Below are 27305 nucleotides of genomic sequence, written 5' to 3' on the forward strand. Positions count from 1 at the left end.
CATACTCCTGTAGTACAAGTATCAGCAATTAATTTTGTTTTTAATTTTTTATTGTAATTTTTCTATATTGTTTTATTTTTATTTATTTTGAATTGTTTTAATTTTATTTTTTATTTAATGTTATTTTTTCTGAATTTTGCTGCAAATCAATCCATCCATCTCCTGACTGCCATAGGTGCAGAGCAGCACAAGAGTATTCATTTACATTTTGTTAGGTATTATTCCATTTCCCCTTGGGCCTTCCGCCTGCCACAGAGTAGGTGCAGTGACACACACAAGTATCATTTCTTTTTTAATGATTTTTCCATTCCCCCCGGACCACCTTGCCTGCCATAGGCACACACTAGTCTTAATTTTTTATGGCTTATTCCATTTACTCATGCACCTCCCTGACTGCCATAGGTATTCCATTTAGAACAGATGCACTTAAAGCAAAGAGCTAGATCTGTATTTTGTGTTATCCCGATTGGAAATAAAATTTTATGTAATGGTGGTGTGGTTTTATTTTAAAATGCTTGGATAAATTGTTGTAAGTTACTGTCTAAGTAACCAACTACACTAAATTATATTGTCTTTGTACTAATTCAAACTGCAACAATGCCATTAAATGTTATTCTTGCCTATTTGCTGTTAAGTGCTCAAGAAAAGAAACATCAACCATGGTACTTTCAAACAGAAGGCCTGTACAAAAACATATAATGCCACGTATGTCCTCCAATCACTTCCGCTTGTGCAGCTTAGTGCCATTGCCAACTGACAGCTTTAAGATTGTTTCAAAGAAAGTTGCTGCCAAGAGAGTGGTCAGTGAGAAGAAGCAGCTTTCCACTATTGACGTTCCGACCACAACCTTTTTTGGAAGATATGTGGCTACTTCTCTGGCCTCTGGGGAGGAACCTGGAAACAGCACTCCCGCACCAAACCCAACCTAAGCCCAAGTCCATGTCTGTCAGCGAGGCAGCCACTGCAATCATGGTGATGCCGATGAGCAGTGACGTTGAATTGAATCTGTCCCTTTCATAAAGTAGTACCCAATTGTTTCAGTAAACAGAGACAGTAATCCGGTGTAGTGCGTGATCTGCAGCTACTAGGGCTTCTGTGCACTTTTGCAAGGATTCCTTTGTGTACAGCACAGCCCAGGTCCCCAGCACTCTGTCCTGCATTGCTCAACTCACTGAGTTGACCACCGGCTTCGTGGGACCGTTGTTGTGTTGAGACGACCGCCGTGCTCAGATTTCTTGAATGCCTATTCAAGTGCTTCTGCAGGTGCTGTCTGTTTCTGCATGGGCTCCCTCTGTTGCTAAGTGTCCCCTCTGTCTCCTCCTCCAAGGAGCGACCTCCTGGTCCTTCCTGGGCCCGGGCAGCACCCATTATCTTCAACTGCGACTCTTGCAGCTAGCAAGGCTTGTTTGCGGTCTTTATGTGTTGAAAGAACTCTGCATCCTCCAGCACGCCGTGGGACATCTTCTGACCAAAGGAGAAGTTTCTGGATCCTTCCGTTGTTGCAGAATCTTCGGCTTCTTCCACCCGGAAGCAGCCCTTTAGCACCTTCATCCGAGGTTTAGTGGGCTCCTGCCCCCCCTAGACACTTTGCGTGACTCTTGGACTTGGTCCCCTTCCTTTGCAGGTCCTCAGGTCCAGGAATCCATCTTCAGTGCTTTGCAGTCAGTTGTTGCCTTTGCAGAATCCCCTATCTCGACTTTACTGTCTTTCTGGGGTAGTAGGGTAACTTTACTCCTACTTTTCGGGGTTTTGGGGTGGGGTATCTTAGACACCCTTAGTGTTTTCTTACACTCCCAGCGACCCTCTATACATTACACTAGGTCTGGGGTCCATTTGTTGTTCGCATTCCACTTTTGGAGTATATGGTTTGTGTTGCCCCTAGGCCTATTGTGTCCTATTGCATTCTATTGTGTTCTACAGTGTTTGCACTACTTTTCTAACTGTTTACTTACCTTATTTTGGTTTGTCTGTATATTTTGTGTATTTTACTTACCTCCTAAGGGAGTATATCCTCTGAGATACTTTTGGCATATTGTCACTAAAATAAAGTACCTTTATTTTTAGTAACTCCGAGTATTGTGTTTCTTATGATATAGTGCTATATGATATAAGTGGTATAGTAGGAGCTTTGCTTGTCTCCTAGTTCAGCCTAAGCTGCTCTGCTATAGCTACCTCTATCAACCTAGGCTGCTAGAACACTACTAATCTACTAATAAGGGATAACTGGACCTGGCACAAGGTGTAAGTACCATCAGGTACCCACTATAAGCCAGGCCAACCTCCTTCAATAATCATTAACTTTGCTGCCCTGCACCCAGCCATTCAGTGCCTTACTGGAGTAATCAAATCTTACCCAGTATTGGTTGGGGAGCTTGTGACTGTCCCTGAGTTTTTGGCGACACTTCTCAGGGGTCAGTCTAAATTTGACAATCAACATGGCTTTCATGGAAGTGTACCTGGTCTGGTCCCTACCCTCTAATGTTAGAAGTGTGTGCCTCTGTAATGCCATGTCTTTCCACAGACCCCCCCCCAACTGCCCTTCAGTAACCCCATGTACCCTCAGTGCACCTTCATAAGTAGAGAACCTCTTATCAATGTCATTTCCCACCACATATGTGGGCACCAAAGCCTTGGGTATTGTTAGAAATGGGGTCTTTGGTTGGCAGTCAGGTTACCCCCTGTCCAAGCAAGGACCCTCTCTAGTCAGGGCAAAGGAGAAACACACCCAGTTAACCCCCACTCAACCCCTTGGTAGCTTGGCACAAGCAGAAAGGCTTAACTCAGAGACAATGGGTAAAGTATTTGTACCAACACACACAGTAATACAGTGAACACTACAAAATGTCTCAACACCAAGTTAGAAAAATAGCCAATATTTATCTAAATAAAACAAGACCAACAAAAATCCAACATACACAAGCAAAGTTATACATTTTAAAAGATTAAACACAAAAATAGCACTTAGAAACACAAATGCTTTGATTAGGTGATATCACAGAGTCGTAACTGAGTCATTCCCAACAATCCAACACCAATGGCGCTGGTCACGGAGTCACACGGACCCCCAGGTACAGTACCTTGTGCAAATGCGGAAACAAGACGAGTCTGGGATTGGTTCCAGCGAAGGAGCGGAGGCATCACGAAGAAGCGTCGGGTCCTTGCTTCAGAGCAGTGGAGGTGAGGCAGCGTCGGTGGGAAACGTTGGATATGAGCACTTCCGACAGAGTCGATATTCGGCGGTCATGACGTGGTACGGCAACTTCCACGGAGTCACGGACTTCACCAAGGCTGCAGCGGCATCAGGTCTGTGGGGTCATCGCACTCCAGCAAGGAAAACGTCTTTAGTTGCAGGCCACGTAATGGGATTCAGTGGTGGTGGCAGCCCGGTTTCGTCCGAAGTCAGTTTCCTTGAATCTTTTTGATTTTCCCCCAGCTGCTCCTTTCAAGGGCCCAGGGACTGGATTAGGCACCACGTGACAGAGCAGGAGTCTCAGATGCTAGCAGAGGAAGTCTTTGATGGCGCTGAGACTTCAGAATAGAAGGCAAGCTCAGTCCCTGTCCTTGGAGATTCTTCTCAAGCAGGAATATACTACAAAGTCCAGTCTTTCACAGGCAAAATCAGAAAGTGCAGGATAGCCCAACAAGGCACAGACAGGGGCAGCACTCTTCCTCAGCTCTTCAGCTCTTCTGCTTGACAGAGGTTCCTCTTGGTTCAAGAAGCAAATCTTGAGGAAATCTAAAATCTAGGGTTTTGGGTCCAATACTTATATCCCTTTCTGCCTTTGACGTTGACCAATTTCAAAGAAAAGTCTGTTTATAGGATCCTGTCTTACCCAGGCCAGGCTTCAGACACACACCAGGGGGTTGAAGATTGCATTATGTGAGGGCAGGCACAGCCCATTCAGGTGTAAGTGACCACTCCTCCCTCCACTCTAGCCCAGATGGCTCATCAGTATATGCGGGCTACACACCAGCTACCTTTGTGTCACTGTGTAGAGGAGATTCACAAACAGCCCAACTGTCAGTCTGACCCAGACAGGGAATCCACAAGCAGATGGTTGCTTAAACAGAATGGTTTAAGCAAGAAAATGCCTACTTTCTAAAAGCGGCATTTTCAAAGTAACAATCCAAAAACCACCTTCACTAAAAGATGTATTTTTAATTTGTGAGTTAAGAGACCCCAAACTCCACATCTCCATCTGCTCTCAAAGGGAAACTAAACTTTAGGAATATTTAACGGCATCCCCCAGGTTAACCTGTGAGAGAGATAGGCCTTGCAACAGTGAAAACTGAATTTGGCAGTATTTCGCTGTTAGGACATGTAAAACACATCAGTACATATCCCACCTTTAACATACACTGCAAACCTTCTTGTCTACAACAGGTACTGTATGTATCTTGCCACCATCACTGCTGGACTCAGACTGCCTAGCCTTGAGGTCCAGCTTTTTTAGACTCATTTCATGAGCTAGATTTAGTTTCTTTTCTGCTAAGGCTCTTTCAGCTTTCCTTTTCTCTTCATCCATTTTGAATTTTGCCAACTACAGCTGGAATTCTCTCTCCTTTCCTCTGGGGTCAGGCCATGACTAGAGGCACTCCTTCCTGCCCTTACAGGTAGCACAAATCCAGGGGTGCCCCCCTCAACTGCTGTAGGTAGCTCCTCAGAAGAGCCATTCACAGACTCCCCCAACTCATCATCCTCTTGGGAGCGGGACTCTGTTTAGGCCCACAGCACCATTTGGAACTTTACCTTTTGGTGGCTCCTTGGGCAGGTACAGCCATCCCTTTGCAAAAACTTTTCAGCTCGTTAACTATGTACTCCTCCAGCTTAGCTAGCTCAAACTCCATGGCTCCATTGTAGCACCAACCAGAGATATGATGTATAGGATGTATTAAAAATGTAAAGCAGGGAAAATTGCAGAAGTGGAAAAACACCACACAAAGTAGTCCACACCAGTTTAGAAAAACAGATCATATTTATCTGAATAAAACAAGACCAAAAGAACAAAAATCTCATATGCACAAATCAAGATAACATATTTTAGAGGTTTAAGTAAGTATGGATCCATAGGAATCAATCGATGCATCTCTTTAGCACAAAGTACCTGGGATGTGTCAAAAATAAAGATGCTGCAGGCCGCAGAGGAAATGGGGCATCAGAAAGTACATTTTAAATTTTTTCTTGTGTGGCGGAGGTGATGAGTCGATTCTCTCCTCGCAAGCAAGGTGATACATCGATTTCCAGGCATGCAGTGGGTTTGATGACAAATTCACACCTAGGGATGATGCATGGAAAAATAAAACATACTGTGATGATGAAACAGGTGCTGCATCGATTCTGCAGGCACTGCATTGGTTTTACAACTGTGAGACAGCCACTGGGTCGTTTTTGAAGGGGTTGTGTTGATTTTTCTCTGTTAAGTAAGGACTTTGATGGCCCTGAAACTTCTTAACAGGAGATAAGCTGACAAGCCTTCAGAGATCACTTGTGAGAGGAAGGCAAAGTCCTTCCAATAGAGTCCAGTAGCAGAAGGGCAACACACCGTCCTTCCAGGAAAGCAGTCCAGATGAGTCCTTTGGGCAGCACCGCAGTCTTTCTGACAGGGTCCTGAACTGTCTGATTTTAGGGGGTCACAGACCCAGTATATACACCCAAATGTGCCTTTGAAGTGGAGCAGACTTCAAAGGGTGGTTTTGAAGTGCCCCAGTTCCCCTGTCAGCCCAGTCCTGTCTGCCAGGAAATCTGTGGGGGTTATCAGTCCTTTGTGTGGGGTCAGGCCACTAGCCTTTGAAGTGTAAGTGAGAGCCCCCCACCCTTTCAGGGTGTTTTTCACTACCAGGACATATAAAACTTACAAGCACATGTCCTGCCTTTTTCTTACATAGCACCCTGCATTACAGGCTACCTAGGGCCTACGTTAGGTGTGACATATATAATAAAATAGCCATTTTCAGGCTTGAGTAATTTCTTCCCACACTGCGAGGGTTTGTTTCATTTTTCTGGCATGCAGTCTTGGTTACTCACTACGATGCAGGGGTATTTTGACAACCAGCGATGATGAGTTGAAATTCCTTGATGTGCTGGTAAAAGGAGCAGGCACTACATCGATCCTGTAGGCAATGTGTTGAATTTTCCATAGCAAGGCGGGCACTGCATGGAATTTCCAGTCGAGATGTTGGTGCTGTGTCATTCTGGTCAGCGGAGCAGTGATTTCTCAGCCGTGATCCAGGCTTTGCATCAACCTCTGCAGGTGTTGCGTAAATTTTTGATGCACAAGGAGTTTCTTTGAAGAGGTGAAGTCTTTGATGGCCCTGAGACTTCAGAAACAGGAGGCAAACTCAATCCAAGACCTCGGAGAGCACTTCATGAAGAAGGCAGGGTCCTTCCAGCAAAGTCAAAAGCCAGCAGTGTAACAGGGCAACAAGCATGGCAGCAGTCCTTCGCGGCAAACCAGTCCAGATGAGTCCTTTGAGCAGCCAGGCAGTTCCTCTGACAGGGTGTCCATGTAGGCCCAGAGGTGTCTGATTTGGTGGGGTCAGAGACCCAGTTTATATGCCCAAAAATGCCTTTGAAGTGGGTGAAACTTCAAAGAGTGGTTTTGAAGTGCACAAGTTCCCCTTTCAGCCCAGTCCTGTCTGCCAGGGTCCCTGTGGGAGGTTATCAGTCCTATATGTATATATATATATATATATATGTATATATATATATTCCAGCCCAGGAAGACCCATTCAGAATGCAGATGAATGCAGATGTGACTGAGTATCCTGTGTTTGTGGTTGTCTGGATAGAATGCACGAGGGGAGGTGTCAACCAGCACAGAGCAGCCGTGGATTGGAGACAGGATGTAAGGCACAGATGGCAGTAAGTACAGAGAAAGGCCCACTTTCTAAAAGTGGCATTTCTAAAATAGTCATATTCAATCCAACTTCACCGGTAAGCAGGATTTTCTATTGCCCTTCTGGTCAAACCAAACATGATAGGGCCACTCCTTCCGGATCAGAATCTACCACTCAATAGTGTATGAGGGTAGGTCTAATGCTAGTGTATGAAAAGAGCAGGCCTCATAGTAGTGGAAAACAAATTTATGAGTTTTTCACTACCAGGACATGTCCTGCTGTTTACCTACATAGCACTCTGCCCTATGGGTTACCTATGGCCTATCATAGGGGTGACATATGTAGAAAAAGGGGAGTTTAGGGCTTGCTAAGTAGTTTTAAATGCCAAGTTGTGAAACTGCACACACAGGCCTTGCAATGGCTTGCCGAAGAGATGGTTATGGGGCTACTTATGTGGGTGGCACAATCAGTGCTACAGGCCCACAAGTAACATTTAATTGACAGTTCCTGGGCACATGTAGAGCACATTACTAGGGACTTACAAGTAAATTAAATATGCCAATTGGGTATGAGCCACTGTTACCAGGTTTTAAGGAGAGAGCACATGCACTTTAGCACTGGTAAAGTGCCCAAAGTCCTAGACCCAACAAGAACGAGGTCAGATAAAGAGAGGGAGGAAGGCAAAAGGTTTCAGGTGACCTTCAGAGAGGGCCATTTTCCAATAGAAACCATGATGATGCTTCTGGGGCCTAGTATTCAGCCCTGTGAAGGGAGGTGCGCTGATTTGGGCAATGCTTCTGAGTGTGTGTGCTGCACTGATAGTTCAAACGTGAACCTCCTATTAGATTCTTTCTCTGCCTCTGAGTCTTCTAGGTATACTCCTCATGAAGCTTGCCTTCCTTCTGTCATTCCCCTTGACTCTACAATACAGTTTCTGTTATTCAATCCACAGGCCTTCTCCTCTCATGCATGAATTAACGGCAAAAACTCATCATTCCTGGTTACCTACTGTTAGACCTGACAGCCTTAGGGTGGTCACCCCTAATTTTTTGCCTGCCTCCCTCCACTTTTTGGACACTGTTTTTGCTGTTTTTTAGACTATGCGCATTTTACTACTGCTCACCAGTGCTAAAGTGCATATGCTCTCTCCCTCTAAACATGGTAACATTGGATCATACCCAATTGGACTATTTAATTTACTTATAAGTCCCTAGTAGAGTGCACTATATGTGCCCAAGGCCTGTAGATTAAATGCTACTAGTGGTCCTGCAGCACCGATTGTGCCACCCACTTAAGCAGCCACTTAACCTTGCCTCAGGCCTGCCATTGCAAGGCCTGTGTGTGCAGTTTCACTGCCAATTCGACTTGGCATTTAAAAGTACTTGCCAAGCCTAAAAATCCCCTACATATAAGATACCCCTAAGGTATGCCCTGGGTAACCCATAGGGCAGGGTGCTGTGTAGGCAAAAGGCAGGACATGTACCTATTTAGTTAACATGTCCAGTAGTGTAAAACTCCTAAATTCGTTTTTACACTGCTGTGAGGCCTGCTCCCTTCATAGGCTAACATTGGGGCTGCCCTCATACATAGTTTGAGTGGTAGCTGCTGATCTAAAAGGAGTAGGAAGGTCATATTTAGTATGGCCAGAATGGTAATGTAAAATCCTGCTGACTGGTGAAGTTGGATTTACTATTACTATTTTAGAAATGCCACTCTTAGAAAGTGAGCCTTTCTCTGCACTTAAATCTTTCTGTGCCTTACAATCCACGTCTGGCTGGGTTTAATTGACAGCTCCTTGTGCATTCACTCAGACACACCCCAAACACAGGATACTCAGCCTCACTTGCATACATCTGCATTTTGAATGGGTCTCCCTGGGCTGGGAGGGTGGAGGACCTGCTCTCACACAAAGGACTGCCACACCCCCTACTGGGACCTTGGCAGACAGGATTTACCTGAAAGGGGACCTGGTGCACTTCTAAGCCACTCTTTGAAGTCTCCCCCACTTCAAAGGCACATTTGGGTATATAAACAGGAACTCTGCCCCTTCCAACTCAGACACTTCCTGGAGAAGAAACTTGTAACCAGAACCTGTATCCTGCCAAGAAGAACAGCCTGGCTGCCCAAAGGACTCACCTGACTGCTTTTTGTGAAGGACTGCTGCCTTGCTGTTGCCCTGCTGCCCGGCTGCTCTCTGGCTGTGGTGAAGAAGTGCTCTCCAAGGGCTTGGATAGAGCTTGCCTCCTGTTCCCTGAAGTCTCAGGACCAAAAAGACTTCATCTCTTCAAGAAGGACTCCTTGTGTGGCAAAATTCGACACACAGCCTGCCAGAAACGCCGCACAGGCTGCACTGCAGTGAAAATTTCACCGTACACCGAAACTGAACGATGCAGCTCGACTTCGCAACGAGAAGATCGACGCAGCACCAGCGTAGCAACTGGAAATTCGACAGACAGCCGAGCCGGAACGACACAGCCCGACTTCTAGAGACGAATCGATGCAGCGCCTGCCATACGATAGAAAATTCGACGCAACACCCACCAGATCGACACAGCTCCTGTGACTTTATCATGCCAGCGCAGGAAATCCACACACCATCCCCGGGGCGTCTGAAAACCCCGCAACCCGAAGAGGATCCATGACCTAGTGCCGGAAATTGACGCACAGCCGTCCCTGCATGGAAACTAAATGACTCATCGCCGTGTGTGGCCCGAGAAATCGACGCACACCCCTTTGTTTCCACGCTTCTCCTCCTCTGCGGCCCTTTGCTGAGATTTTTCATGCAAACCAGGTACTTTGTGCTTGAAAGAGACTTTGTGTGCTTTAAAAAGACTTGAGACACTTTGGCCCTCATTACAACCCTGGCGGTCGGTGATAAAGCAGCGATAAAACCGCCAACAGGCTGGCAGTAAAAAAAATGGAATTATGACCGTGGCAGAAACCGCCAACACAGACAGCCACTTTAGCACTCTGACGGCCACGGCGGTAGCAACAAGCACCGTGGCGGTAAGCGCCAACAGCCAGGCGGAAGACAATGTACCACCCACAGTATTACAACAGGCCAATCCGCCAGCTTTTCCGGGGCGGTACCAACAGTATCAAAAGCACGGCGGAAACAGTACACTGAAGGGAAACGACTCACCTCTCGACACTCAAGGAAGAGCCACGACACCATGGAGCCCGAGCTGCACATTTTTCCAATGATGTTGTACCTCCTCATACACCAGAAACGCGAACGCCGGCGAAGACGACCACGGTGAGTACTGCACCTAGCACACAAGGGAGGGGGGAGGAAAAAGAGAGTGACACACACACGCAACACGCGACACCCCCACCCCCACCCCCAACACCATACACACAAACAGATGCAACAACATTACATATCCACCCCGTAACCCTCAGGAATAACACAAGGACAAAATGAATGGATTAAAATCAGTGTAATAGTACTATTTAAGATAAATACGTCCTTAAATCAATAAACAGTATGTACAATATATACAAAAGGAGGGACAATGCCCACTCCAAAATGTCCGTGGCCCACAGGGCCATAACACATAGGCCAAGGCCACACTTGACTCTTGCCTCAATACGGAGAGAACACTGCTGGGGCTTCAGTTCAAAAACACACAGGCACCTCAGGGGAACAGGGAATGGGGGGGCACCTCAGCCGGAAGATGTTACAACGCCACTGCTCCTGGAGGGGGCTCCATGCCCACTTCCTGGTCCTGGGGAGTGCAAAGCAACAGTCTCTCTAGTGGGTGGGCTGCCCACTTCTTGGTCTTGGGGAGTGCAAAGCCACAGTCTCTCTAGTGGGTGGGTTGCCCACTGCTTGGTCCTGGGGAGTGCAAAGCCACAGTCTCTCTAGTGGGTGGGCTGCCCACTGCTTGGTCCTGGGGAGTGCAAAGCCACAGTCTCTCTAGTGGGTGGGTTGCCCTCTTCCTGGTACTGGGGAGTGCAAAGCCACAGTCTCTCCAGTGGGTGGGTTGCCCACTGCTTGTTCCTGGGGAGTGCAAAGCCACAGTCTCTCTAGTGGGTGGGTTGCCCACTGTTTGGTCCTGGAGAGTGCAAAGCCACAGTCTCTCTAGTGGGTTGGTTACCCACGGCTTGGTCCTGGTGAGTGCAAAGCCACAGTCTCTCCAGTTGGTGGGTTGCCCACTTCCTGGTCCCGGGGAGTGCAAAGCCACAGTCTCTCTAGTGGTGGGTTATCCACAGTTTGGTCCTGGGGAGTGCAAAGCCACAGTCTCTGGAGTGGATGGCTTCTCCACTGGTTCTGGAGGGGGCTTTGTGCCCAGTCTGCCTCATCCTGCCAAGGAAGGGGTGAGTGGATGCCTTCTTCCACTGGTTCTGGAGGGGGCTTTGTGTTTGTGCCCAGTCTGTTTCATGCTGCCAAGGAGGGGGTGAGTGGATGCCTTCTTCCATTGGTTTTGGAGGGGGCTTTGTGCACAGTCTGCTTCATCCTGGATGGTCAAGGTCACAGTCTCTCACCTGGGTGTCACACCTACAGGTGTTGCAGGGGCTAGGATGCACTGCAGCCCATGTAGTCACGACTACACACTGCTTGCCGGTGGTGACAGCTGCTCAGTGGATATCAGTTGCTGTGCAGGTGGTGGTGCTGTCAGTGGTGGGGGGAGGCTCCAGCCCTTCCCCTGCAGCCTCGGACGGCTGCCCACTGGGGCTGCTGCTGCTGGCAGTGGTGCTGCTGGTGGAGCAGGTGGTGGAGCTGTCATTGGTGGGGGGAGGCTCCAGCCCTTCCCCTGCAGCCTCGGACGGCTGCAGTGCATGGCTGATGTTGTGTGCCCCATCCTGCCCTTGGCAGATGGTGGTGCCTCCTTGCTTCTGCCAGCTGGTGTTCTCTTCCTGCCCTTGCTGGTTGGTGGTGCCTCCTTCCTCTTGCTGGCTGGTGTCCCCTTCTTGCCCTTGCTAGGTGGCGGCCCCCTTCTTGCCCTTGGCGGGTGGTGCAGGCACACTGGCTGTGCTGACAGGTGCCTCCTTGGAGCCTCTCACACCTGCAGTAGCCTCAGAAACTACCGTGGCCGTGGACTGGGTGGCTGAGGTGCTGGGCTGGGTTCTGGCCACCCTGGCCCGAAGTGAAGGACGGGGGGAAGGGGTAGGGAATAGGTCAAGGGTGGCAAGGAAAAGCTTCTTAGGTACACTGGGGTGGAAAGAGGGTGAAGGTTTGGGAGTGGAGGAAGAGGGAGTGGTTCTAGGAGGTGTCTGTCTGCTGTGTTTGGGTGCAGGTGCATGGGCTGGATGCTGTTGTGAGATGGATGGCTGTTGGGTGTCTGAGTGCTTGCGTTGTGTACTTTGGGAGGAGGGGTCACAGACACAGTGGGAGAGGACACAGGGGACATGTGCATGGATGTGGGAGTGGTGACTGCCAGTGAGGGGCGTGTATTGATAGGTGTGCTGGTGATGGAGGTAGTGGATGAGGATGTAGTGCATGCAGGTGTGAGTGGAGACGCTACTAGGAGGGACCTGGACGACGAGGAGGAGGGGGACACAGTGGAGGCAGTGGATGTTGGTGTGTCTGCATCTAGATGGTGCTTGTGTGAGTGCCTGTGGGATGAAGTGTGGTTCTTGTTTTTGCCTGAGCCACTTCTGTGTGTTGATTTGGGTGAATGCAGGTCTGAAGGTGTGCTTGGGATAGGCTGGGGTTGAGGGGATTGGGACTGGGTAGAGGAAGTTGGAGGGGGAGGCTGGAGACAGGGACAATGGCTGCCATCAGTGAGTTGGCCAGAGCCTGGAATGTTCTCTGTTGGGCCGCCACGCCAGAGTGAATGTCTCCTGGTATGCATTTGTTTGTTGCAAATGCCCTGCTGGACTCTGGATGGCATTCAGTATGGTTGACTGCCCAACAGAGAGGGATCTCAGGAGGTCAATAGCCTCCTCACTGAGGGCAGCAGGGCTGACTGGGGCAGGGCCTAAGGTGCCTGGGGCAAAGGAGATGCCCACCCTTTTGGGTGAGCGGGCACAGGAAACACGCTGAGGGGCTGCTGGGAGGGCGGTGCTGGTACGGGGTGGAGGCTGTACCTGTAGTTGGAGTGGGCACAAAGGTGTCTGCCACCGTCAGGGAGCTTCCATCGGAAGAGGAGTCGCTGTCGGTACTGTCCCCTCCTGTCTCCGTCATGGTGCTCCCCTCGCCCTTCGTCCCACTGGTGCCCTCACCGTTGGTGGATTCGGCCTCCAGGCCCATATGGGATGCAGCTCCCTCTGTCACCGGTGCCTCTGCTCCTCCACCAGATGATGCTGATGCACACAAGACAGGGTGAAAAAACAAAATGGGGGGGAAGAGACAGAGGATACACTTGGTCAATGCCAGCAACAACACCGCCGTTGGCGTACACAACACACAGGGAACAGCCCTATGCACTAGGCCATGCACTACCAGTTACAATGCTATTCACCAACCCATGGGGTACAATGCCTAACGCCATTAGCTGCACACTTGAAACCGACAGGACCGTGCCCAGTAGTAGATGCCCACCAGCATTATTGGGGTTGGAGTGCATCTGAGCTTACCCATCATGGAACTTACACTGCCATATTCCCCCTGGCCTATGGGCACCCACAGCCCACATCCCCCACCCAGGTAACACCTTAGCATGCGCAAAGTCATGAATCTGAATCTGTACTTTCCCGCTTGTGGCTGCTGTGATGCCTTCAAACGCCCATCCAACTCCGGATAGGCCACCGCCAGGATGCGTAATATCGGGGGGTCAGGGTATGACGGGCACCCCTTCCTCTTTGGGAGGCCAACCCCAGCTGGGCCTCCACCGTCTTTCTTGCCCAGCGGCACAGGTCGTCCCACCGCTTACGGCAGTGCTCTGCCTGTCAAAAACCCACAGGGTCTGCACCTCCTTTGCAATGGCACACCAAATACCCTTTTTCTGATGAGCACTGACATGCAGAAAAAAATACAGCAGAAAAGGTATTATTCATACCATCCGGACTGTCATACTCATGGCCCAATATATCCCTCCCATCCCCTTACGCACATACATTGACCACTATACATGCAGCACTCTGCCCAGGACCCCTCAGCCCCTCCACACGAGGCTTACACACACAGCACTCCATACATTCATGCCCCACGCATCATGCTCACAGTGTACTCACCTGTAGGTCTGGAGGACCATAAAGTAAATGGTACTGGGGTAGGACCCCATCCATCAGTCTCTCCAACTCCTCCAAAGTGAAGGCAGGGGCCCTTTCCCCAGACACTCGAGCCATGGTCGCTTCCAGACACAGGTCACAGCAGCACTTGCAGTGCAGGTCCTCACCCGTTGAACGTGAGGTAGCAAGTGAGTGAACAGATAGAAAATGGCAGTCACGGCTGCGGCGGTGTGTACCGCTACCGCCGGCGTACATCACCATTGGCTCCTGGAACCCGTAGGCCCCAATGATAACCAATGCGTTGTTGCACGGCGGTCATCGACCGCCACCCGCAACGGTGCACAGTGGCAGCGGAATTACCACATTTCCACTTGTCCCTCCTCACAGGTCAGGTGGCGCCATTTCAGGGGGGCACAGGCCATGGCACCTAACTGCGTCACAGCAGACATAGGCACATCAGGTGACTTACAAGTTCACATACTGTTTCTGTAAAACAAACATAGCCTATTAATCTGAATTTATGTTTGAATATGACCTCCTGCTCATCGTTTTTCACCGTAGAGTTCAACCGCTGAGGATGAATAGGAGATGGAGACATACCCCCGTGTACAGACCCCTGGTGGACCAAGCGACAATGGAGGACAGGCACATTATCCTAACCTACAGACTTAATAGGGCCACAATCACAGAGCTGTGTGCCCAATTGGAGCCAGACCTGATTTCAGCTATCCCCCACCCCGCAGGTCCTGTCAGTGCTCCATTTCTTGGCAAGTTTTTCCTTCCAAGCGACAGTGGCCATGGCATCAGGGATGTCACAGCCTATGTTGTCAAACTTGCTGACCAGAGTGTTGTCTGCCCAGATGAAACACATACGCAGCTACATCGTATTCCCCCAGGTGGATGATTTGGCCACAGTGAAGGCTGACTTCTATGCAATGGGACATATCCCCATCATCATTGGTGCTATTGATGGTATACCTATTGCCTTTGTCCCAACACGGAGAAATGAACAGGTGTTCAGAAATAGAAAGAGCTTTCACTCTCTGAATATGCAGATGGTGTGTTTGGCGGACCAATACATCTTCCATGTCAATGCAAAGTATCCTGGCTCTGTGCATGATGCCTTTATCCCATATGTGATGTCTCAACTCCAGAGGCACAGGGGGCCGTATTTATACTCCGTTTGCGCCGAATTTGCGTCGTTTTTTTCGACGCAAATTTGACGCTAAACTAACGCCAACTAACGGCATATTTATACTATGGCGTTAGAGGCGAATAGCGCCAAAGTTCCCGGAATGTGCGTCATTTTTTAGCGTGAACCCCTTCCTTGCGTTAATGATATGCAAGGGAGGCGTTCCCGTCTAAAAAATGACTCCCAGGCCTTTACGTGGTATTTATACTCCCGGGCAAAAGAGACGCCCGGGAGTGGGCGTGGCTAAAAACGGCGCATTTGCGCCGCTTTTTAACGCCTGGGTCAGGCATGGCGTTAAGGGACAAGTGGGCTCAAAATGAGCCCAGAGTGCCCTCCCCTGCCCCCAGGGACCCCCCCTGCCACCCTTGCCCACCCCAGGAGGACACCCAAGGCTGGAGGGACCCACCCCAGGGACATTCATGTAAGTATTTTTTTATTTTTTTTTTATAATTTTTTTTGGCATAGGGGGGCCTGATTTGTGCCCCCCTACATGCCACTATGCCCAATGACCATGCCCAGGGGACAGAAGTCCCCTGGGCATGGCCATTGGGCAAGGGGGCATGACTCCTATCTTTACAATGATAGGAGTCATGTTGATGGGGGATGGGCGTCGAAAATAAATGGCGCAAGTCGGGTTACGACGATTTTTTCGACGTAACCTGACTTGCCCCATTTTAAGACGCCCATGCGCCATTTTCCCCCTACGCCGGCGCTGCCTGGTGTACGTGGTTTTTCTCGCGCACACCAGGCAGCGCCGGTCTGCTTGCGCCGGCTAACGCCATTCAATAAATACGGCGCCCGCATGGCGCTTCAGAATGGCGTTAGCCGGCGCAAAACTTTTTGACGCTAAACTGCGTTAGCGCAGTTTAGCGTCAAAAAGTATAAATATGGGCCAGGGTGTGGCTAATAGGGGAGCCCATGGTCCCCACCCAGTTGATGTAGGTATATGGGTGTGGGGTTGTCCCTAAGGGTGAGTGTCTAGCTAACAGGTATCCCTCGATATTTTCAGGTGACTCTGGTTACCCCAACCTCTCATGGCTACTGACCCCAGTGAGGAATCCCAGGACAAGGGCAGAGGAATGTTACAATGAGGCACATGGGAGTACAAGGAGGATCATTGAGCGAACCTTTGGCCTCCTGAAGTCCAGATTCCGGTGCCTCCATCTGACAGATGGATCCCTGTACTACTCACCCAAGAAGGTGTGCCAGATCATCGTTGCATGTTGCATGCTGCACAACCTGGCATTGAGACGCCAGGTGCCTTTTCTGCAGGAGGATGAGGCTGGAGATGGTCGTGTGGCAGAAGTGGAGCCTGTGGACAGTGATGAAGAGGAGGCAGAGGAGGAGGATGTGGACAACAGAACTACTATAATTCAACAGTACTTCCAGTGACACGCAGGTAAGACACTGTAACTTCACCTTCATTGCAGTTTGTGTTGGACATTGTACATGGCAGCCTGATTTCCCTATTTCTATGGCCACTTACTGTACCCTTTGGCATCTCTATTTTCAGATATCTGTGCCCCACTCTGACTCCTGGTGTGTTTACTGTTGCCCACTACAGGTCATACCGATGTAAATATCACTGTACATTTGAATTGCAATGTTTACAGCTTGTTAAACTAATACATATTTCAATCAATTGACAGACTCCATACTTGTATTAGTTCCAAGGGTGTTCATTTCTGTGATAATAAGTGTAGGCGGTATTGCAATGGGCTGGGTTGAGGGTGGAGAAATGTCCAAGATAGAGTCCAGTCTATTGGTAACACAGATGCATTGTCCAAGGAGGCATAGGAAGTGGAACAATGGCAGTTCAATGTGGACAGGATGGCAGAGTGGGACACAAGCGTGACATTCAGGGGAGTCTTATTTCCTGGCGGGGGTCTTGGCAATGTTCTCTGGCTTCTACCTGGATCTCAGGGACCTTATGCATGGTGTTTCTCCTTCTGCAGGGGGAGGTGTGCTGGTGGCTTGTTGTTCCTGTGGCGGGGCCTCCTGCCCACTAATATCAGCGTAGGTGGAGGACAGTTCTTCGGTATGGCTAGTGTCAGGGGCCCATTGGTGTGCTAGTGTCAGGGGCCCGTTGGTGTGCCACTGCCTCCCTCATGGTGTTGCCCATGTCTGCCAGCACCCCTGCAATGGTGACCAGGGTGGTGTAGATGTCTCTCAGGTCCTCCCTGATCCCCAGGTACTGTCCCTCATGCAGCTGCTGGTTCTCCTGCAACTTGCCCATGGTCTCCTGGGAATGGTGGTATGTTCCCAGGATGTTGGTGAGTGCCTCGTGGAAAGTCGGTTCCCTGGGCCTGTCCTCCCCCTGTCACACAGCAGTCCTCCCAGCTTCCCTGTTGTCCTGTGCCTCTATCCCCTGAACCGTGTGTCGACTGCCACTGACCCCAGGTCCCTGATCATCCTGTGTGTGTGGGGTTGCCTGGGGTCCCTGTAGTGGTGGACACACTGCTGATTGACGTGTCCTGGAGACAGAAGGATGGGCCCGCTAGGCGGGTGCCGTGGTGGTGTTTCCTGAGGGGGGAGGCTCTGTGGTGGTTTGGGAATGTGGCTGGGTCACCGACTGTCCAGAGGTCCATGATGGGCCAGGTTGGTCATCCTGATCCAGGCGTGCAGAGCTGCTGTCATTACTGTGGGCCTCTTCTGGGGGGAGACTGGATGTTGCTGGCACCTCCTCTCTGGTGACGTTGTGTGGGGATGTAAATGCAGTGTTATTGCTTCTGCAATTGACATCTTGTGCATGGGTATGTTTCCCTCTATGGTTGTTATTAGCAAGGCAGCTTTGGTTTGTGTAATTTGTGATTTGGTTGGCTAAGTGATTGTCACTAGTGTGCATGCTGTGGTGATGGGTGTCCATGCAGGTCTGTGATGGGGGTCCATGCATTGGTGTAGCATGCAGGGCTTGGTATTGGGATGGGTGGGTTGTGATGGTAGGGTATATGTGAGGTGGTGGAGTGATGGGGGTGAGGGTAAGGGTAGGAGTTTGTGATGGCATGCAGGTGGGGGGGATTAAGTAGTAAAGATTTGACTTACTCGCCCTCGCCGCAGTCCCCCACATCCAACGCACCACCTCCGGAGGCAGATCCTTCTCCTACCTTGCCTCCAAGACCTGGAACTCCGGCCCCACCAACCTACGCAAGACCCAGGACCTCCCTACCTTCCGAAAACACCTCAAGACATGGCTTTTTGAACACTAAATCGGCATCCCCTCTCCCCCACAGCGCCTTGAGACCCTACCGGGTGAGTAGCGCGCGTAATGATTTTTTTTGATTGATTGATTGATTGACTTACCAGAGTCCAATACTACTGCTACTCCTGCCAAGCCCTCAGGATGCATGATCGCCAAGACTTGCTCCTCCCATGTTGTTAGTTGTGGGGGAGGAGGTGGGGGTCCAGTCCTCTGTACAGCTATCTGGTGTCTTGCAACCATGGAACGCACCTTCCCCCGTAGGTCGTTCCACCTCTTCCTGATGTCATCCCTTGTTCTGGGGTGCTGTCCCATGGCGTTGACCCTCTCCACGACTCTCCGCCATAGCTCCATCTTCCTAGCAATGGACGACTGCTGCACCTGTGATCCGAATAGCTGTGGCTCTACCCGGATGATTTCCTCCACCATGACCCTTAGCTCCTCCACTGAGAACCTGGGGTGTCTTTGGGGTGCCATGGGTGTAGTGTGAGTGGTGTGTGTGTGAGGGTGTGTGGGGTGATGTGTTGGTGTGTGTGCTGTGAGGTGCGTGGATGGTGTTTGGGTGATGGTGTTTTGTGGCTCTGATTCAGTGGGTGTTCCTGGCTTGTCTCTCTCTCAGTTGTCAAATTCTTTGGGTTGCAAAGGGTTGTGGGTAGTGTGTGTGTGTGTTTCATATTGGTGTGGGTGTGTGGGTGTGGTGTGTGTATGTATGTCAGATGTGTGTAGTTTGAATTGTCCAATGTGATGGTGTTTTGTTAGTGTGTGTGTATTTTGAGCGTGGCGGTCTGTACTGCAGTTGAATGTCCGCCACGGTGATTTGTGGGTCATGATGCTGTGGGCATATTTCTGTTGGCGTAACAGTGTGGGTTTTGGTACCGCCATTTTATCACTGACCTTTGGGCTGGCGGATTTGTGTGTGTGTCTGTATAGTGGCGGATTTCTTTGTGTGGGTCAGAATACGTGTAGCGGTATACCGCTGTGGTCGCAGTATGTTGGCGGCAGTCGCCATGGCGGTAAGCACTTACTGCCAATGTCATAATGAGGGCCTTTATATCACTTTTCAGTGATATCTCTACATTTACTTATTGCATCTTTGATCGTTTTGACCTGCATCTAACCAGATAAATATTATATATTTTTCTAAACACTGTGTGGTGTATTTTTGTGGTGCTATATGGTGGTATTGTATGATTTATTGCACAAATACTTTACACATTGCCTTCTAAGTTAGGCTTGACAGCTCAGTGCCAAGCTACCAGAGGGTGGGCACAAGATAATTTGGATTGTGTGCGACCCTGACTAGAGTGAGGGTCATTGCTTGTACAGGGGGTAACCTGACTGCCAACCGAAGACCCAATTTATAACACCTACCAGACTCTTCTGCTGTGAGCTGTCCTGCTGAAAACCAGCCTGCCTGTGTGCTGTGCCTGTCAACTTCTGTTCTCATCTACACATCTCGACCCCAACAACAAGCCCCACTCAGTGCAGCAAGGCTTATCTCGGTGCAAGTTCCCACAAGGACCAGTGGCTTCTCTAACACGGATCCAGCAAAAAGCACCCCACCCTCAGTGCTGATGCATTGATATGCAAGTTTTGGAAAGCCCTAGTGTCTCCCTCAATAATGACATAGGGCCTCGCATCACAACTCCTTTTAACAGTCACTGATTCTGCTGAACTACCCATCTTGGCACAGGAACGTGCATAACAAGCTTCATGTCAACAGTTTCTCAGCGGCTGCCAAGTGCAACTCAAATCAAGTACTTGGTATCGTCCTGTAACCAGGATATAAATTTCTCTTGTTCAGCAGGCCTGACTGGGTCCCTTTAGCTAGCCCTTTCTCCATTGTGGGTAGCTTGAACTTGTGACTTTGTCCAGCTCCACCAGATAACCACAGTTGCCACTTTGTACTTTTTGGCACTACTTTCACTTAAATCTTTAAACTTGTATATCTCTGGTTCTACTGATTGTATTTTTGTTGTTTTGGTCTTGATGTATTTATTAATATGTATCCTAATTTTCTAATTTGGTGTGAGAATCTTCCTGTGTTGTGTTTTCACTTTTCTACTGTCTTAAGTGCTGCATAAATACTTTACACATTGCCTCTAAGCTAAGCCTAGCTGCTCTGTTCCAAGCTGCCAGAGGGTTTAGCACAGGTTAACTTGGAGTTTGCTTGTGGCTTCACCCGAGAAGGATTGTGGCTGGTCCTCGAGTAGGGTCTAAACCCCCTCAACCAGTAACCCAGTTTCTTACACCTCTAATGTCTGTGGCTCTTCCTTAATCCACCCTCGTGACCTGCCTCCTGCCTTCCTGCCCTCCGAGATTAACTTGCAATGATTCCTTTGCTCCGTTTCTTGGCTCCTTCTGGCTGCACTACCCCCCTCCAGACAGATTTAGGATCTTATAAATATGCTCTTTAAATAAGATGCATTTCTTTAAACATATTAGAAGGATTTTCCAAGACTTTTATTGACATTAGATGCTTCTATGTGGTCTTGTAACAGACATCCCTGGCTTACACAAATTGTTGCAGAGGAGGCACCATTAAATATGCAGACACAGAAATCTAATTGTGTCAACTCTGTACTTGGTAAGGTAGCCTTCAACCAGATTAGAAACAGCACAAATGGACATTGAAGTCTGTCACAAGTGAATCTCAAAGGACTTACCCTATTGTTGGCCTTCTGTGCCCATTCACCAGTGCCAGCACCATGAACCCTGAGCACCACTCTGCTATGGATCATGATTAGGCCTGGGCGAAACTCGCAAAGATTCATTCCACGGAATTCCACAGTGTTACCTATGAACTCTGTGAGATTCTGTAGAGTTCTGCGAGTGGTGGAACGTTAGTATGTTGCACTGTCTGTGCCAGGAGCTTGTCCTGCACAGTGTAAAATCAGTATGAAGTGCACCATGTGGCATGCCAGAAGACACTGCTTCTTCCCGGCGCTCAAGTAGATGTTCTACTTGATCAGCAGCTTTCTCAACGTAATAGGCAGCTTTTGCAACACAAGCGGTACCACCCTGTCGCAACTACATGCGTTGAGAAACCTGGCTGGGAGGCATTCTAGCACACAAAAATCATGCTAGAGGATGGAAATTCTCTCTCACACTTGCCAACTTAATGTTAGTGAGATGTGGGTGAGAAAAAACTCTGACACACAGCATTTGGGGAAGTTTTGCCAGAACTCTATGCTCCAACGGAACATGGAGTGGGCAAAATTCTGCAAACTCTGTTGATGGAGTGGAATTGTTTGCCCATCCCTAATCATGATACAGATGTTGTTCAAACAATTAACTAATACAATCATGTTGAAGACAATGGAATGGATGCAATGAATCAGACAGGATCCCAATTATCCCTAACACATACACAATGGTAGAAAAAATGTAAATGACTATGATAATGGAATATTGGGAAATATGGGGACTGGTAAATTTAAATACCTAGGGATACAGGTCTACCACAAAACTGGGGATCTTAGGGATGGGAACTTGGGGCGCGCACTGAATTCTATGAAAGGGTCGCTGAGTTTTTGGTGCACATTACCATTATCACCGCTGGGTAAAGTGGCGGTGGCAAACATGCTGCTACTCCCCTGACTCCTTTATTGCTTTGCGGCATTACCGGTCAAGGTTCCTAAACGTTTTTTCCGGGAATTGAACACAGTTCTGCTGAGGCTCATATGGGGAAGAGGCAGGACACGAGTAGCACTCGCCACACTGCAGCGCCCAATCAATAAAGGTGGGCTGGGCGCTCCCAATTTTGAACTTTACTTTGCTGCTGCACAATTACAGTGGATACTAAATTGGATACATAGACCCACACTGGCGGAATCTGCATGGATAATAGCGCAGTTGCACGGAATACCGCTGGTTACATGGTTAACAAACAAAATAGTGAAAAGGGCACATGACAACTTATTAATGGTAGCTGCACACGAGTGTTGGAAGCGATACATTCAAAAAGACCGCAGAGGTTATCCCTACTCTCCACTTATCCCCCTAGGACAGATCCCTGGCTGGGGCAACATGGCCGGAACACACTCGACTGCAGTTTGGACAGAGGCGGGAATTCTGACGATAGGAGACTGTTTCGAAGAAGGGGTATTAATGTCATTTGAATCCATAAAGGACCTCACATCAGTGGGGCCAGGGCAATTCATAGCTTATTATGCCATATGTCACTTAATTAAAAAGACATGGATGGCGGGCAACAGAGAACCAGATATCTCCCCCACACTACATCATATGCTGCAATATGACACTCAAACTAAAGTTGTAACAAACTTACATAAAATTTTGAAAAGACTTCCCGAAGCTAAACTGGAGAATGTGAGAGAAAGATGTAACACAGTCCTGCCGAACCCGCTATTGCAGGAGGACTGGTCAAAGGCACTATGCCATACTTGTGGGGTATCGAGAAACCCTAGATTCTGCTACACTCAATTCAATTACACGCACCAGACATACCTATCACCAGCTAGGCTCAAACGCATGTTCCCTGGATCGGATCCTGTTTGTCCTCGATGCGATGCCCCATTGGCTCACTTCTACCACATGGTCTGAGAATGTAATCGTCTGAAAGAGGAGCGGAGTGGTGGCAGAAATCTCAGAACTGACGGGTCATCTATTTGCAGTAGACCCCAAATCCTGCCTGCAGGGGGTGAGGGCAAGGGAAAAAAAACACAGACATATCCATAAGTTTGCAGACTTAGGTGGCCATTACAACCCTGGCGGACGGTTTTAAAGCTGCGGTAAAACTGCCAACAGGCCGGTGGTAAAAAATTTGCAATTACGACCGTGGCGGCAACCGCCAACAAAGACAGCCACTTTAACACTCCGACCGCCACGGCAGTACAAACAAACAGCGCGGCGGTCACCGCCAACAGACAGGCGTGAGACAATGTACCGCCCACACTATTATGACAGGCCAATCTGCCACCTTTTCCGGGGCGGATTCACTGCGGATAAAAACACGGCGGAAACAGGAATTTCAATGGGAAAACGCTCACCTCTACACACTCTACGAGGAACGAGGACACCATGGAACCGGAACTCTAAATTCTACCTGCGATAGTCTTCCTGCTCCTCTACCAGGAGCACGAACGCCGGCGGCGAAGACCACAGTGAGTACTGCACCTACGACACAGGGGAGGGAGGAGGGAAAAAACAGGGACACACACACGCAACACCCCCACCCTCACCCACTACAACACACACACTAATACATATCAATACATCACAGTTACACCCCCGACCCCCCCAGAAGAATGCAAAGACAATAGAAAATTAGTGTAACCATTGAAATATATTAAAAACAAGTAGGCAGAAATATATATATACACCATGTACAAAATAAATACCAAGCATAGTAGTCCAGGTAGTGCACAAAGAAAGTCCGTGGAACAGTGGGACCACACGGTATGGGCGAGGCCCACACAAGATCCCCGACCATGACGGAGAGAACACTGCAGGGGCATCAGACAGCAACTAAACAGGCACCTCAGGGGGAGGGAAAGGGGGGGCACCTTAGCCGCTTGAGTGCACGTCGCCAAATCCATGAGGGGGCCACATGCCCACTGTTCAATCCTGGGGAGTGCAAAGCCACAGTCTCACAAGTCTATACAGTGGGTGGTTTGCCCACTGTTCAATCCTGGGGAGTGCAAAGCCACAGTCTCACAAGTCTCTACAGTGGGTGGTCTGCCCACTGTTCAATCCTGGGGAGTGCAAAGCCACAGTCTCACAAGTCCATACAGTGGGTGGTTTGCCCACTGTTCAATCCTGGGGAGTGCAAAGCCACAGTCTCACAAGTGGATGACAGTCTCCACTGGTTGTGGAGGGGGCATGGTGCCCAGAGTGCTTCATGGTGTTAAGGACAGAGGTAGTGGATGACAGTCTCCACTGGTTCTGGAGGGTGCATGGTGCCCAGAGTGCTTTATCCTGTTAAGGACAGAGGTAGTGGATGACAGTCTCCACTGGTTCTGGAGGGGGCTTGGTGCCCAGAGTGCATCATTCACCCCGTGAAGGACCCAGTTGCGTCAGTGCCCCTGCTGCTCATGGGCTAGCGGTGCTTCAGATGGCGGTGCCCTGTTCAGCGGTGCTTCAGATGGAGGTGCCCTGTTCAGTGGTGCTTCAGATGGCAGTGCCCTGTTCATCGGTGCTTCAGATGGTGGTCTACATTGCAGGGTCTCAGCTGCTGGCGGTCCTTCATGGCCCAACGGGCCTTTTGCTGGCGGTCCTTCATGGCCCAGCTGGGCTGGTGCTGGCCTCCTGGGCAGCTGGGCTGGTGCTGGCGGTGGCCTCCTGTGCAGCGGGGCTGGGGCTGGCGGTGGCCTCCTGGGCAGCTGGGCTGGGGCTGGCGGTGGCCTCCTGGGCAGCAGGGATGATGGCGGTCTTCTCCGCCGTGCTGCTCTTCCCAGACTTGCCGGGTTTCTTGTGGCCCTTCCCCACCTTGGAAGGTGTCACAGCTGACTCCACACTCCCAACGGGACCCCTGGGAGCGGCTTTGGTGGCTGGAGTCTTCCCCCTCTCCCGCCGGGCACTGGCCAACTTCTGATGCTTCACAGGTGGGGGACTGTCTGTGCTGTGGCTCCGTGCCATACTGGCTTCCCTGGTGGCCGGTGCACTCCACATTCCGGTGACTACTGGCACCACTGGTCCCGGAGATGTTGTGGCTGAGGTGCTAGTTCGGGACCTAGGAGACGGACGGGGTGGGGAAGGTGTGGGAAAGAGGTCAAGGGTGGACTTGAAAGGTTTTTGGGAAACACTGGGACGGGTAGCTGGAGGTGGTTTGGGAGTGGAGGAAGAGGTGGTGGCTGTAGGAGGTGTACGTTTGGTGACTTTGGGTGAAGGTGCATGCGCTGGAGGCTGTTGTGAGGTGGATGGCTGTTGGGTGGGTGTGTGCCTGCGTTTGTGTATCTTGGGAGGGGGCGTCACAGACACACTGGGAGAGGACACAGGGAACGTGTGAATGGTAGTGGGGGTGGTGACTGCACGTGAGTGGGGTGTGGTGGTGGGTGTGCTGGAGAGGGATGTAGTGGCTGAGGATGTAGTGCATGCAGGTGTGAGTGTAGACAAGACTGGGAGGGAGGAGGGAGACGAGGAGGAGGGGGACACAGTGGAGGCAGTGGATGTTGGTGTGTCTGCATGTGTGTGATGCTTGCGTGAGTACCTGTGGGATGTGTGGTGCTTATGTTTGCCTGAGCTTCCCTTGTGTGTTGAGGTGTGTGCATGTTGGTCTGTAGGTGTGCTTGGGATAGGCAGAAGTACAGGGGATTGGGTCGGGGTGGAGGAAGTTGGAGGGGGGGTGCTACAGACGGGGACAATGGCTGCCATCAGTGCTGAGGCCAGAGTCTGAAAAGCTCGGTGAAGGGCCGCCTGACCAGAATGAATGCCCTCCAGGAATGCATTGGTTTGTTGCAACTGCCTCTCTACACCCTGGATGGCATTCAAAATGGTAGACTGCCCAACAATGAGGGACCTGAGGATGTCAATGGCCTCCTCACTGAGGGCAGCAGGGGTGACTGGGGCAGGGCCTGAGGTGCCTGAGGCGAAGGTGATGCCCACCCTCCTGGGTGAGCGGGCACGGGGCAAAGGCTGAGGGGCTGCTGGGAGGGCGGTGCTGGTAGGGGGGGTGGCGGCTGTACCTGTAGATGCGGGGGCACAGATGTTGCCGCCACCACAAGGGAGCTCCCATCAGAGGACGAGTCCGTGTCGCTGGTCTCAGCTCCTGTCCCCGCCGTGGAGCTCTCCTCGCCCTCCATCCCACTGGTGAATTCTGACTCCGTAGTGTCGCCCTCCAGGGCCATGTGGGATGCAGCTCCCTCGTGCTCCGGTGCCACTGCTCCTCCGCCTGATGAAGCAAATGCACACAAGAACAGGGAGACCAAAAAAAGGGGGGGAAGACAGAAGAAAGACATGTTGAGTGCATGCATTACTGCTACCGTTGGCGGACACGACAGACACAGAAGCCCCCTGCACTACATCGCGCTCTTGGGCTCCACTGTTCAATTCCTGGGACATGGTCTACAAGGCTATGGACGACATCTGCACACATAGATGACACAGGGGCATGAATAGCTGTACTTTGCACTCTACAGAGGTGGGGTGCCACATGGCCTGCCTTACGGAGGGGCCATGCCTACGGAACTCGCCCTGGCCTAGGGAAACCCACAGCCCACCTCCCCCACCCAGACACCTCGTAATGCACGCAAAGTCAGCAGAATGAGAGTGTACTCACCCCCTTGTGTCTGCTGTGATGCCCTCAAGCGCCCATCCAACTCCGGGTAGGCCACCGCCAGGATCCTGAACATCAGGGGGGCATGGTGCGACGGGCACCCCTCCCACGTTGGGAGGCCATCCTCAGGTGAGCCTCCGCCGTCTTCTTGCTCCAGCGGCGAATGTCCTCCCATCTTTTACGGCAGTGGGTGCTCCGTCTGTGTTAGACCCCCAGGGTCCGGACGTCCTTGACGATGGCACGCCAAATATCTTTCTTCTGGTGGGTGCTGACCTACATGAAATGTACAGGGGAAAAAGAGAAGTTATTACCAACTGTACCGTCAAAGTGATTGGCCCCCATCCCTATCCTTGACATGTGGCACATGCATTCACCGTCTTTCATGCACGCAGCACTCTCCACCCTTCCTTCTTACATCCAGCCCTCTCCACACAGGCATAGCCCATACAACATGCTCCCTGTGTACTTACCTGTTTGTCTGGAGGACCGTAGAGTAGCGTGTACTGGGGGAGGACCCCATCCACGAGTTTCTCCAACTCCTCCGATGTGAAGGCAGGGGCCCTTTCCCCAGACACTCGAGCCATTGTCTCTTCCAGACCGAGGTCACAGCAGCACTTGCAGTGTAGGTCCTCTCCTGTTGAAGATCAGGTATCCAGTGATTGAAGTGATAGAAAATGGCGGTCACGTCCGCGGCGGTGCGTTCCGTCACCGCCGGCGTACATCGTCAT

Source organism: Pleurodeles waltl, chromosome 3_1, assembly GCF_031143425.1.
Source record: "Pleurodeles waltl isolate 20211129_DDA chromosome 3_1, aPleWal1.hap1.20221129, whole genome shotgun sequence".
Classification (NCBI taxonomy): Eukaryota; Metazoa; Chordata; class Amphibia; order Caudata; family Salamandridae; genus Pleurodeles; species Pleurodeles waltl.